The sequence below is a fragment of the Dunckerocampus dactyliophorus genome, chromosome 14, assembly GCF_027744805.1.
Source record: "Dunckerocampus dactyliophorus isolate RoL2022-P2 chromosome 14, RoL_Ddac_1.1, whole genome shotgun sequence".
NCBI lineage: Eukaryota > Metazoa > Chordata > Actinopteri > Syngnathiformes > Syngnathidae > Dunckerocampus > Dunckerocampus dactyliophorus.
The window spans coordinates 29,253,325-29,267,684 of record NC_072832.1 but is presented as its reverse complement, the minus strand read 5'-3'; positions in this window follow the sequence as shown (position 1 = coordinate 29,267,684).

Sequence of the window (14,360 nt, the reverse complement as noted above, 5' to 3'; positions counted from 1 at the left end):
ATCTAGAATATTGTTTACAAATCTGTCTTTGCGGTATATCACGATGCTGATTAGACAGCATGATGGTTGATTTAGGTTGGCCACAATGAAAGGCCACTCAAATGTGCAGTTAGGTGGTGGTCACGCGGATCTAGACCATCTCAGACATGCCCGCTATCTTCAAAAGGCACCTGTGTTAACGTACACACCTGCCCATACAATAACCCCACCGCCCATACCATAACCCCACCGCCCACACCATAACGCCACCGCCCATACCATAACCCCACTGCCCATACCATAACGCCACTGTCCATTGGTGCATTTTAGCATTTTGAATGTACAAACTGGGACGGGAGCCTGAGGCCCATTGTTGTCACTCATCCACAAGCATCACCTCCCAAATGCTCACTAACAGACTTAGACAGATCGGTGAACAATATTTGACAAAGAGGGCTTTGGTGTCCATAGAAAAAGTTTTGACATCTTTGAGTTCATCTCATGAAAAAATGGGAGCAAAAACTAAAGTGTTGTGTTTATATTTGTGTTGAGTGTATTTAGAATAGTGTCAAGGTTCACATACGTGTGAGGCAGTTAGAAGGATCAATCGTCCGTCGCTACATCGCTGCTTGAACAGCCCCCCCTCACTCAATCGCCGTTTTTCACAAATGAATAAATGATTGCTGGTTTGTGGTGCATATTTAAGCAAATTGTACTTATTCTTGGCCTAAATGAAGCATTTTCAAGCATGACGATGGCTAAACGGCCTTGTGAATGAATGAATGAAGAAGTGAATCGGCCATTTAAAGCCACCATTACAATTGATGAGACATCAGCCATCACAGGAAGAAACTACAAGGAACTGCTAACACGTGTTATCTGATTTATTTCTAATATGTCTTATATTGTCTGATTATAGCTACAATATCGGTAATACACATGAGACACGGGTGACTATGGGGGGGAAACAGGTTTTTTATAGTTATGGAGCCTTACTTGGTGGAAATTCACTTATCACAGTGGAGTCTGGAACCAATTAATCACAATAAACGAGGGACGACGGTACATGAAATAATTGCACATTAGACATACTGATGACGTAAACTAAAGTTAACTTTGCATTCACGACACATGTGGCAACAACAGTCAGGAGTTGCCTGGAAGATGCCCTGGAAAGACTTGGAAGACTGAAAAACTTCAATACGTGTGCTAAATGAAATGTATTTTCATGATTATGTTGTGCTTTGCTTTAAATAAAACATGGTTTTAATGTTGCAGACACATTGTCTCAATTTACTAATTCAGCTAGTTTGCAATGTTTAAGTGTGTGTGTGGTGTTTACCTCAACATCCTTGGCCTTTGCTGCATCATCATTCAGCTGGGTCAGATCACGTCTTAGATTCTACAAAAAGATGTTCTGGTCACTATACTATATACTGTATAGTACAGTAGTAATACTGTATGTATTACCTCAACATCCTTGGCCTTGTCATTCAGCTGGGTCAGATCACGTCTTAGAGTCTACAAAAAGATGTTCTGGTCACTATACTAATACTGTATAGTACAGTAGTAATGTATTACCTCAACATCCTTGGCCTTGTCATTCAGCTGGGTCAGATCACGTCTTAGATTCTACAAAAAGATGTTCTGTCACTATACTATATACTGTATAGTACAGTAGTAATAGTATTACCTCAACATCCTTGGCCTTTGCTGAATTGTCTTTTAGCTGGGTCAGGTCACGTATTAGAGTCTGCAAAAGGATGTTCTGGTCACTATATAGTACTTCCTGTCATGTGTTATAAACTATAAATGTGATTTATCCATTTTATTCTGCATTTATATCGATTTAGATTTTTATGTACTATGGGAATGTTTGCCCTTTTGGAATGGATAATGACAAGAACCCTAATATAGAACGCCGTTTGACGACCCCTGCACCACCTGAAGCTCCGGTGTTCCACTGAATGAAAAAGCACCCCAGATCATGATGGACCCCCCTCTACTGTCAGAAAACATCTCAGGTGGGATCTCCTTGTCATGCCAGTAACGTTGGAAGCCATCTGGACTGTCAAGGTTACATTTGTTCTCATCAGAGAATAAAACTTTGTTCCACCTGTCAATGTCCCATGTTTGATGCTCCCTGGCAAAGTTTAAACAGGCACTTTTGTGGCATTTTTTGTTTTTTAAAGCCTTTTCTCTCAGATGCCATTTGATGGCTATTGAGCTGCAGTCGGCACCAGTAAGGACCTTCATGTGGGTGGAAGACCGCCCTGTGTCTTGATGACAGCCAATGGGATGCTCCGGCTCAGCGCAGGTGTGATGTTTTTGGGTCTACCACTTCACTTTTTTGTTCCATAATGCTCAGGATCTTTCCAAAAACTTAGAATGACTGATTTCCTGCTCCCAACCTCAGCAGCCATGGCACGCTGCGAGAGGCCTTGCTTATGCAGCTCCACAATCCCACCACGTTGGAAAAGAGAAAGCTTCTTAGCTTCACCATCAGGAGGGCATGACAGGGGGAATGATGACACCACATCAACATTTGGAGCACATTTGGGCTTTTATAGCCTGTGGTCTTAAACTTTTGATCAGCTGATTAACAACATATTTCAGTTGAATTGTTGTTTTCAATAAATGACTTTTTCAAAATGCTTGTTGTCTCACCCCCCTTCTTGTTTTTGCATATTGTAGCTCTACTTAAACCCTCATTAAGATCCAAATGTGCTACATGATCATTTTAGACATTTTTCAGCTGGTCTTAGGATTTTGATCAAGTTTGTATTACACCCTAATTTTTAAGGTGTGGTGGCTTTTATTATGTAGTGGCACACTGCCCCGATCAATGACATGTAGCTGAAACCCTGGGTCTTACCTGAAGACAGGACTCCAACATGCGCACGCGTTCTTCCAGGGTCTGTAAGACAACATGTTGTGAGTAATAATAATACTCTTGTACTGTCCAATAAAGATCTTGATCTTTACTTGGGCTTTTTCAGTGTCCTGCATGTCCACAGGTGGGGACGGCATCTGTAAGAGAAGATGTTGTGGGTAATATTCTATCACTTCCTGTTAAAAAGTACCTGTTTTTACCTCAGTTTCCATAGTTGTTGTTAGTGCAGCCTCCTCAGGTGTAGGCAGAGTCTACAAGAGAACATGTTGTGGGTAATATTCTAAAATGTAAAAAAAAAGATGTTTTACCTCAGCTTCCACAGTTTTTGGTGCTACTTCAACTTCCTGCTTGTCCATAGGTCCTGTATGCTTGTGCAGGTTAGGTGGTGCAGACCCCAGTAGGATGTAGATGAGTCCAAAGATGAAGATGAAGAGGATGGCGATTAGGATCATTAGGAGACTAAAGGCCTTTTGAGGCTTCTTGCCTGGTATGTCTACCTTCCTCATGTTTCAAGTTGTGTGTTGTGTGATGGCTGTCAATCAATTGAAACATGAAGCGTGATGAAGCGCATGTTGTCCATAGTTAAGTCCTAATTAAGCGCAGGTAGATGACGTGTTTATCAATAATAAGTAGGGATGTAAATCTCTGTGGCACATCTAGATACACCAGTTAAGATACGATTCTAAAGCCATATATTTAAAAACACAACAGTACAAACGATACGGTTCCACTGTTCCATTTGTTGTAGACGTGAATCTTACGATCAAAGTGGTGTTCTTACAGTATTTTCAAACGAGTAAAAGAGCATGCTGCACAGGCGGCGGGAAACCTTCAGGCACAATGATGAAACAAATCATCATTTACATCAAAAGGTGTGGAACTTTTGGAAATGTGGCCTTTATTTTGGTGAAAAATGATATCCCACATTTTGCACGTTTGATGTGAGCGGTCGGACAGTCCTTGAAGGCACCATCTAACTTTCTCCCATACTCTAGTGTATTTTTAGCCTTTTTCTTTCCCCTCATATTTGCTCCCAAATGCTGATGCTACTGCATGTGTGACCTTACTAATATTCAGACCTACACGCCTTCAATTGACCATAAATGGTCGATGCAAAATGGCTCATGAATGCGGCGTCCATATTTAATCAGCCTTGATTGCATTTTGCTGGGGCCTTCTGAATCACGGCTGCCACGGGAAATCTTAGTTGGAGACATGAGGAAATATTTGGAGGACACAGCAGTGGAATTATGAACAAGAGGAAGATGAGCAGAACTTTCAAAAAAGTGGTGGGATATCAAGGCACACGTTTCCATTCTTTGTGAGCGTGTTTCTACGTTTTTCCTACTGATAGAACATTTTAGATGAATGCAAGCTTCAAGGTGGACGCAATGGCTCAAAGTGAATGAAGTCTTATAGTTTAAAAATGTTCTCCTTCATGACATCAACACCACCATGAAAATGTGAGCTAAAATCTTTCCTGGCGACTAGCTAGCGTGTTGCTAATGCTAGCGCCGCTAATGCTTGTCATTACGCAATCCGTACGGCAATAGCAATCGGTTGTACACACGTGCGAGACTATGTCACTTCCTCCATTTGCAAATTTGGAGGGTTATTTTCTAAGTGATTCTTATTAAGACTTTGTTAGCATGCGGATGTTTCTTCACCAAGTGTGAGCCTACATAAAAGCGTAGGCAATGACCATAGGTGCATGTGCAGATAAAGAGATAAACGTGTAAAATACAATACAAGTAAATAGAATAAAACAAAAAAGACAAAGCAAGGTATTTGAATGTAAGCAACCATAAGCAGAGTGCAATGATGGCTTCATCTATAGCAGGGGTGCACACACTTTTTCAGCCTGCAAGCTACCTTTAAAATCACCAAGTTCCAAAGATCTACCTCCTCCTAGGAATATACAAAATACATACAGCCATGGAAAAAATGTTCTAAAGCTTTCAGCAATGGTGGAAGTTGCATCTCCATGTGTGGCTTGAAACCCCACGCGGGAGCAAGAGCGAATCAGGAGAGGAGCTTAATGTCAGCTGACTGATGTCATATGACATCTACAAAGTGCCGCTTACGCCATCTACCTTGGCCATCTACCGGTAGCTCGCGATCGACGTAATGGGCCCCCTGATCTAGACGATTCAGGTAGGGTTTTTTTCTAAGTGGACTAATAGCATCCATCCAAACAGATCTTTAACTTGTGTGTGTTTTTTTTAAGCCATTGCACCTGAATTTGTTTGGGGACCCCTGCCTTACAGCATGCTTAGGGATATGATGTGCTCTTTTACACTTGAAAATACTGTACACACAGACAGGTTGCCTGGCAACCTTACCGAGACAGCCGCCACGCTTAATGTACACACTGGCACACGCACACACACCCTTGATTGACACAAGCTGGAATCAGTTAGCACATAATCACACACTGATCCAATGAGGAAGGAGGGCGGGACTCAAGGAAAGCATATCAGAGTAGCCACTCCCTAGTTTTGGGACTTCCTGAGGGGATCCTGCATGCTGCACTTTGTGACATCTTCATCTTTTTGTGACAATTTTATCACTAAAAGATCGAAAGACAGAAAAGTGCGCCCGCCTGATCTCTTCTTGGAAAATAAGAACTGGGACGTTTGAATTGGGGGTTTGTCTAGGATCCCTAGAGGTCCTACACCTCCACAGTTTCTCTTTCAGCCAGCAGCCGCTCCTCCAAATTTCTGAAGGTACAGGCAGAAAACCTGTTTGGTTGAATTTCTGCCATCATTTGCTCAGCTGAATGGACTAACTGTTGTGGATGTTATGTTAAGATAATAAATGTCTGGAACATGTCAGAAGTTGAATAATGCTAGACCAACTACTGGGTGGGGATACATTGGTGCACCGAGGGTTTATGCTAGGGGCCGACTCTTGGCGGACCTCATATTTGTGTGTGTTGAGGCAAAGGTGATCAAGCCGCCGAAAGAGACCCACCTTTGTGTTAGCAGGACGGTTGAAAACAGGCTTTATCGAACACCAAAGAGATTCCCCTGCAACCTATCCGTGTCGGGGACCGGATTCCAATATTCTTGTGAGCATTTACTGTGCTGTGTGAAAATAAACTGTGCTTAGAGTGGCGTGGACGGGTGGTGCTAACAGAACCCACTGTCTGAAGTAGGCTGGCTGAAGCCATTCAATAGGGCTTGGTGTCTGTGGTGTGCTCCTTACGTGACCACCACTTGGGTGGAGAGCTTGGGACATAGCGTGCCATACGTCTCTGCCGGCCAGCTCATGTGAATGATGGATGAGAGGAGGAATGACGGAGGGCTTCACCTTCCGGCCAGGACTATTGGTATATGGAGTCCAGCCGACAATCCCACCGACCTGTCTTCCAATGAGGAAGCAGTGCCTGGGGACTCCATAATGGCCTCTCCTAGCTCTGGGGTTGAGGTGCCGAGGTGGTTAAAAAAAACTCCTTAAAGCCTTGGATGCTGTGGGGTGTTGTGGTTAACATGACTGCAGCATACCGTGGACATCGGGGGCGGTGCCTTTAGATTGGAGACCGGGGTGGTGGTCCCCCTTTTTAAGGAAGGGTAGATGGTGTGTTCCCACTATCATGGGACCACACTCCTCAGCCTTCCTGGTGAAGTCTGTTCAGGGGTTCTGGAGAGGAGGATCCGCCGGATAGTTGAATCTTGGATTCAGTAGGATCAGTTTGTTTTTCGTCCTGGTCGTGGAACTGTGGACCAGCTCTGCACTCTCAGTAGGGTCCTTGAGGGTGCATGGGAGTTTGCTAGAGTTGGCTAGAATTACACAACAGCAGTACTGTAGACTTTGCACTGTATTTTACTTGAATGTTGCAGGTTGCCTGGCAACCTTATCCAGCCAGCTGCCATGCTTGCAACACTCACACACCCACACACTTGATTGACACAAGCTGAAACCAGGCAAATACTAACACATAATCACATACTGATCCAATTAGGAAGGAGTAACGCCCCTGCTTGGGCAGGACTCAATGATAGCATATCAGACTAGCCACTTTCTAGTTTCCGGACTTCCTGCCCCCTGATATTGGCTTTTTTGCCAATATGATATGCTGATATTGTCCAACTCTTATTTTTCAATTCCGATAAAAGCCGATACCAATACCGATATGTGTACCATCACATATCTCCTGTGGTGGAATGAACACATCTCTGTTGTGAAGCTAATGGATAGAGCATCAGCAATTAGCTTCTCCACGTGGCTGTAAACAACACTGTACAGCTCGAGAAAGCAAACATCTGAAACATACAACACTTGTGATCGGGCATGGCAAAGCATGGAACTCCTGTTTGGTGCATCCGGCATCTTGCGCGGTAGAAAAGTGCTGGTTATCCAGTGTATTACACATTTTCTCATTGATGGCTTTTGCCCTGGGAATTGGAAGAATTGAAAGAAGCGTCTTGGTTCCACCTCGCGGAACCAAGACGCTTTGCAGTCGTCGCAAATCCAAGTTTAATATCCGAAGAAGACTCCACAGCTATAATGTTAGTCAGGAGCTAGCAAGCTTGTTGCTAGAAAAACACTTCAGACACGGTTTGATGAGGTCATCATTTGCACACCGGATAATACGGGAGCCAATAGGCATATATACAGCATTCTTTAAAATCAGTTTTCATTGTAGGAAAAATGCCCGATACCGATATTGACCCATATTACATTTTGATGCCATTATTCGGACAGCCCTACTTTTTGTAGATCAAAACCTCTTCCAATCTGTGATTAATTATGAATTAACTATGGACAAAATACAATTAATCACGATTAAAACAGCTATTGACAGCTGTTAAGATTGATGAGAAGTGGAGAAAGAAAAGGTTATTTTGATTGGTATGTTTAGCTTCAAAGCCCTGGCAGATGGCTCTCACAACGAGACCAAGGTTAATTCTATCTACTGTTACTGTGATTTGAGTCGTCCCGGAGTACATCGCCCGCCTGCCAGAGAGAAGCGAGAAGTTACTGGAGCACTGCCCATATTTATTTTATTGTCATTTATACAGTGGTATCTTGGCATACGAGTGTCCCAACTGATGAGTGTTTTTTACATGTGAGCCGTCGCTCGGCTGATTTTTTCCTGCGAGCTTAAATTTGGGTTAGGAGTTGCTGCTATTTACCATCCGGCAAGAGCCAAGGACAGCTATTTGGGGGCTTGTGTCATTATGACGATGGCTGAAGACGAGAATGGACGTAAATCACATTAGCAGCGCCACTAGCTAGTCACCTGGAAAGATTTTTAACACATGAGTAAAACATACATACATGATAGCCTTCTAATTGATCTTATTTATGATGCTTTGTGTCCAACTATGACAGGAACAACATCAAATTAAAAGCACGACATGAATAGAGCCACCATCCACCAGTACCAGCCTGGGCTGTTTTTCAGAGAGCAAACATACACGTTAGCACTCAATAAGCTAAACAAATCTTACCTTTATGCATTCCCACATAGTATCAGCATTTGGGAGCAAGTATGAGGTGAAAGAAAAAGGCTAATATATAAATATAGCGTAGTAGTCTATCTGTGCAGCATGGGACAAAGTTGCACGGTGCATTCAAGGACCGTTCAACAAAGTGAGACAAATCTCCGCTCACATTAAATATTCAAAAACTGTGGGATTTAAGTGTGTATTATTTTTTGAATGAAATAATGGCCCATATTTCCAGAACTGACAACCCTTTACATAAAATTTGATGTACCGTCAAGCACCGTGTATAAACCACACTTTTTTTTCCACTGGTAAGAAGCAAAAAATCGGGGTGCGGTTTACGATGACAGGTCTGTGACCAGACGCAGAAATTGACTACGAGTCCATTTTAGAATAGCCGTGCCAGACAGTTGCTTTGACTTTAGCGCCCTCTGCTGTACAGTTGCTGAAAATGCTTGTGTATGCAACTAACTTATCTGACGGCTGTCTGTATTTCCACAGTGAAACATCTCTATATACACTGAAGCTAACCTAAGCTTCCAATGTCAAATACAAGTTTATTCAAATTCACACTGAAGCAATGCAATAAAATAATAGAGAAAAAGAGAAGCAGTGAAAGATAAGATATCAAAACATCTCTGAAAATTGCAAGTCTTTATTTTAATTTATTATTATTATTATTATTATTATTATTATTATTAATAATATTATTATTATTAATCTGTGCTTAGCCATAATATTAAAGATCTAGATGCCGAAGTTCAGATTTCTCCTTTCTTTTTGAAATTTCTTAGTACCTTTACACATGTTGATTTGAGATGAAAGAGTTGGCAAGCATTTATCAACTAAACATTTTTTTCCCCCGTGAGCCTGAAAATGGGGATGCGGTTAATACACGGGTGCGGTTTATACTCGGTGCTTTACGGTAGTTATTGTTGTAGTTGTTGTTGAATTGTTTACCAGAAAGATATACATCCCTACTTTTTGGATCAAATTTTTTATCTGCAATTAATTGCAATTAATTCTGAGTTAACTATGGACAATGATTGACAGCCCTAATGTATGTACATGTATAGTGTACCAGAGTCAGCTAGTTTTCCATGACAGTTTTGCTCACTTGCTGTCTTCTTCAGAGTGGTCACGTGATATTCCTGTGACTGTCTTGTCAGCTGATTTATACAGATGTTGGGCTGGTAGGGCAACAGCACCATCTGCTGTCCGACATCCCAGGTGTGAGAAGGAAAAAAGACCTCCTGGTCTGGTTTATGGTCCTGTAGGCACGTCTCCGTATTTCATTTGGTCCAGCGGTGGTGTTTGTTGTCCTCTGTCCCAATCACGTTTGCTCCATTCCAATCCATAATGTGCTTTCGTCTTTTGCAATGCTCAGAAATGGCCAAACCTCATTGGATTTGGATTCATAGACAACAATGTGTCACTTGGAACAGTGGGAATGGAAAAGGACATGTTCCCGAAACCAGATTTAAATCTCAGATTTAATTTACGTTGCCAGGATGAGGGAATTATTCCACCAAGCCTGGACCTAAAGTATCCTAACCAAAATGCGGAGAAAATTGTCAAAGGAGAACACCTTGCTCTATTGAAGGAAAGGATGCACAACAAATAAAGTACAGGACATCAACAAGTTGTCAACTTGAAATGAGCATGACTAACTTTGTTAAAAACTTCCCCTCAGAGGGAAATCATGCATGCAGCTGTTACTACACGCTCACAGCATGGATGGAAAACCACTAAACCTTGTTGGAGCTTCTTGGAGGTGTTTTCATAGCGGCCTCTCATGGCAGAATAGGTGTGTCCCAGGTGTGTGCCGTAATGACATGTCTTATTTTATCTGTTTTTATATCTTTAGAACGCACAGAAAACACCACTGCTGGACCAAATAAAATACGGAGACGTGCCCACAGGACCATAAACCGGGACCAGGGGGTCTTTTCCTCTCTCACACCTGGGATGTGGTCCTAAAGGAGTCGGACAGCAGATGGCGCTGTGGCCCTACTTTCACTGGCAGGAAGACAGCCAACACCTGTATAAATCAGCTGACAAGACATCATGTGACCACTCTGAAGACGACTGCTGTCATTACGTGATCCGTAGCAGAAACACAATGAGTTCTACGCATGTGCACAACGCAATGGGTTGTGTCTGGCAAGCCGATTTGTACTACTACGCATGTGAAATCTACATCATCCATCCATCTTTTTTACAGCAGGTACAGATTGTAAACGTCAGGCACCAAGATTTATACTAGTCATGTGCAATATACGTCACCCCCACTCCCGAAAAACGTTATTAAGATTGGAGATATTACAACATCTTATAACATACCCTTGGTTGAGAGGCGGTTGTGGCGCCCTGGACTTGTTGAAGGCATTCAACGGTGTTCCTTGATGAATTCTGTGGGGATTACTCCGGGGGTACGGCGTATCGGACCACCCAATTCAGGCTGTTGGTTCCCTGTATGACCGGTGTCACAGCTTGGTTTGCATTAAGTCGGACCCGTTTCCCAAGGGTTGGAATGCGCCAGGGCTGCCCTTTGACACAGATTCTGTTCATTACTTTTATGGACAGAATTTCTAGGTGCAGCCAGGGCGTTGAGGGGTTCCGGTTCTGGTTCATTGAGCCGTGATCATCAACTCTCACTGGTGGCTGGACTCTCCCTGAGATAAGGTCAGAAGCACTCATCCTGTCATCCGGGAGAAACTTTGAGTAGTGCTGCTCCTTCGCATTGAGAGGAACCAGATGAGGTGGCTGGGGCATCTGGTCAGGGTGCCTCCCGGACTCCCGTGCTCAGGGCACGGGCGACCGGTAGAAGGGCCAAAGTTGGAGAGACTGTGTCTCTCAGCTGGCCTGGGAATGCCTTGGGATCTGCCGGGAGGAGCTGGACGAAGTAGCTGTGGAGAGAGAAGTCTGGGTTTCCCTGCTTAGTCTGCTGCCCCCGCAACACCACCTTGGATAAGCGAAAGATGATGGATGGATGGATGGATGGAATAAAAATAGATAAATCTGTCACGCTCGGCTGTGACATGTCAGCCTCTTCGTTATCGCCGGACCGCTAGAGACCCTTTTGGTCTTCTTATGCGCTCGTTACTGCTCAGTTTTCTTCTGTCTTCCAGAGGCTGGTTTTCCTGAGGTGGATGAGCACAGCTGCTTCCCATCAGCACTTGCATTTATGCTCCTCAGCTGCTGCAGGAAGACATAGGAGTATTCCGCTACTCTCATGCTTCATGTCTGCTGCCTTCCTAGTCATTCGCCTCTCTGTCCTTGTCTCATTCTTATCTGGTACTAGCCTTCCTACCTGCTGGTCCAGTGGCCCGCCTGTCTCTCAGGTAGTTTTAGTTTCTCCTTTGTACTAGTTAACTTTTGGACACTCTTGTAGCACCGTTGTTTTTAGTTGCTGTATTTTTTTTTTACTACAAACGTGTCAAGTTAAGCTGCTATTCTTACCTGGAAGTGTCTTGTCTGCATACTGGGCTTCACACCTGTACATCCACGCACCAGTCGTGACAAAATCCTCTAGATCAGGGGTCTCAAACTCATGGCCCAGCCTCACCCAGACTCTACCTCTAGCGGCCCCCAGGTAAATTGAGTTTGAGACCCCTGCTCTAGATGAACCCATTATTGCATCACTCTGCTAATGGTTGTTTCCATTCAAATGTTACTGTATCTGATGAGTTGTTTTCCTGTATTTATTCATGGATATTATACATATTTTGATACAGTATGACCTTTACGACTGTGGCACATGACCTTTACGACTGTGGCACATCTTTGCATGCACGACATGCATTGCCTAAGTTTTTCTGTAGCTCAGTCTTGGTGAATGAAGACGATAGAAACATCCGTATGCTCATGAAGTCTTTTAAGAAGAGTCACTAATAAGATAACCCACCTATATTACATATATCAAGCATGGTTATTGACCATTTATGTTCCTACGTTTAAAAAATATTCAAAGCTATCACAGCACGTGGCGTTGCAGAAGCACTGTTGTAAAAATGTGCCAAAGACGAAAGTGACGCTCTCGTGCATGCGCAGAAGCGATTGCATTTCTGGTACGGATTGCGTGATGACAACCGCAAGTGAGCAGTGGAAATTGCTAGCTAACTCTGCTCTGTAAAAAAGAACTTAAAATGTCTGAATGCTAGAGCAAATCTACCTCATTGGATTCTATATACAGTACACACACACACACTTTATGTATGATAAGCTAAACATGTATGTTTGCTTTGCTAGGCCAGTTTAAACGTGGTAGTATTTTGTCAAAAAACTCAAATTGGGCTGAAGGAGTGCCCCCCTGGTGTCTGAGCAGCACTTGTGTTACAAGTGTAACAAAATAATCAAGTTTGGGGGGAGAAGACGAAGACGCTGCGCTATAGTGATGGCAAAGTCACTCAATCGCAATTTTCAATACGACATACGACACAAGACATGGAGGAGCGGCTTCATGACTCAATCACAATTTGCATTCCATCCATTTGAAGAAAAACACCTTTTTACAAGCTTATTTGTCACTGAGCCATGTAGAAATACTTCTGACTTACCACTTGGCTCTCAGGTTTTTTTGACCGCTTCCAATCACTTGTGCTGCGTCCACGTCTCCGATAACCTGCACATCACATCACATGTCTTATTCTTGATAGCAGACATGTCATACAGCAATGAACTCATTCAATCCCAGACATTTTTCAAAAGACAACCCCTTCAGTAGCGGCCCTTTTACATGATTTGGACCGATCTTTCAGGGCACACAGAATATTGTGTTGTATGGCGATATAAACATGGAACCTACCAAAAGACACATGACACTCCCGTCTTTCATCACAAAAAAAGCTTGTTTCTACCGTTTTCTGTCCTTTACTAATCAGCAGTAGAACATAGGTAAGTTTCAGGAAAATATCAGTTGCTAACTAAAAAAGGGAGAAAAAACACCTTTTGTGAAACGATACATTTCAAGCATAACTTTCATTTTTGCTCAAATATCTAAACACAAAAAATAAAGCACATTATTTACAAATATAACAAACTATTTACAATTTTCATCATATGTGGAACTGAACTATGTGCATGTGTGCATGTGTGTGTGTGTGTGCACGTGTGTGCGTGCAACCTTCTGCACGCTACGCTCCGCCACACTCTGATTTGTGGGTTCCTGTGATGCCTGCCGAGCTCTTATCGAATGCACTTCTGCCACCTTGTGGACGTTTTTATGACTTAAAATTGCTCTGAAGTGAAATGCATTATTGGAGAGTTGCATCATCACCTCTTTTTGTCTCTTGTACAAAAAAACCTAAAAGACGTATGACTCCGTTGTTGGGATCAGGTGTTGGGGTTCTAAAAACGTATAAATACGTCTTTGGTATTGAAAGAGTTAAAGGTGTCAGAAGTTATTTCAAGGTAGAACAGGTAGGACAGGTGTCACTAGCAACACTGTCCTGACTCATCAAAGCCATAAGATATGTGTCAGGTGGCACCATGAGCTTTAATACTATTAGTCGGGGTGGGCAAACTGAGTCCCAAGTGTCATGTTCTGTGTTTGTTTTCCACTCTGCTGCTGCCTCTGTTTTGTCCTTGCAGTGTCATGGCTGCACTGATGAGTAATCAGGGACACCTGTGATCAATCTGCTGCTCCCCATATATACGTCTGCCTGGCCTCTACCTAGTTGCCAGTTATTCCCTTGCCAACCCTGCTTCCTGTTCCTCATCCCTTGGCTCCCAACTGGTCCCCTTCGCTCGTGTACTTTCTGCCATTGTGATTTGCTACTGCCTCTACCTGTTCTGCACCTTTTTTCCTGCAGCCCCTTTTTGTTCAGTGAGTACCTTTTTCCTGCCTTGCAGTGTTTTTCGTTCTTTGTAGTTTTTGGCTCTAGCCCTGTGTTCCTTAGTTATCTTTTTGTAGTTATTTTTGTATTTTTGTCATGATTACTTTGTGTAATAAATTGTATTTCTTACTAGCACTGTGTCAGTCTGCATAACGGGTTCCAACCTTTTTGTCCAAGCGTCTTAATCCAGCCCACCAT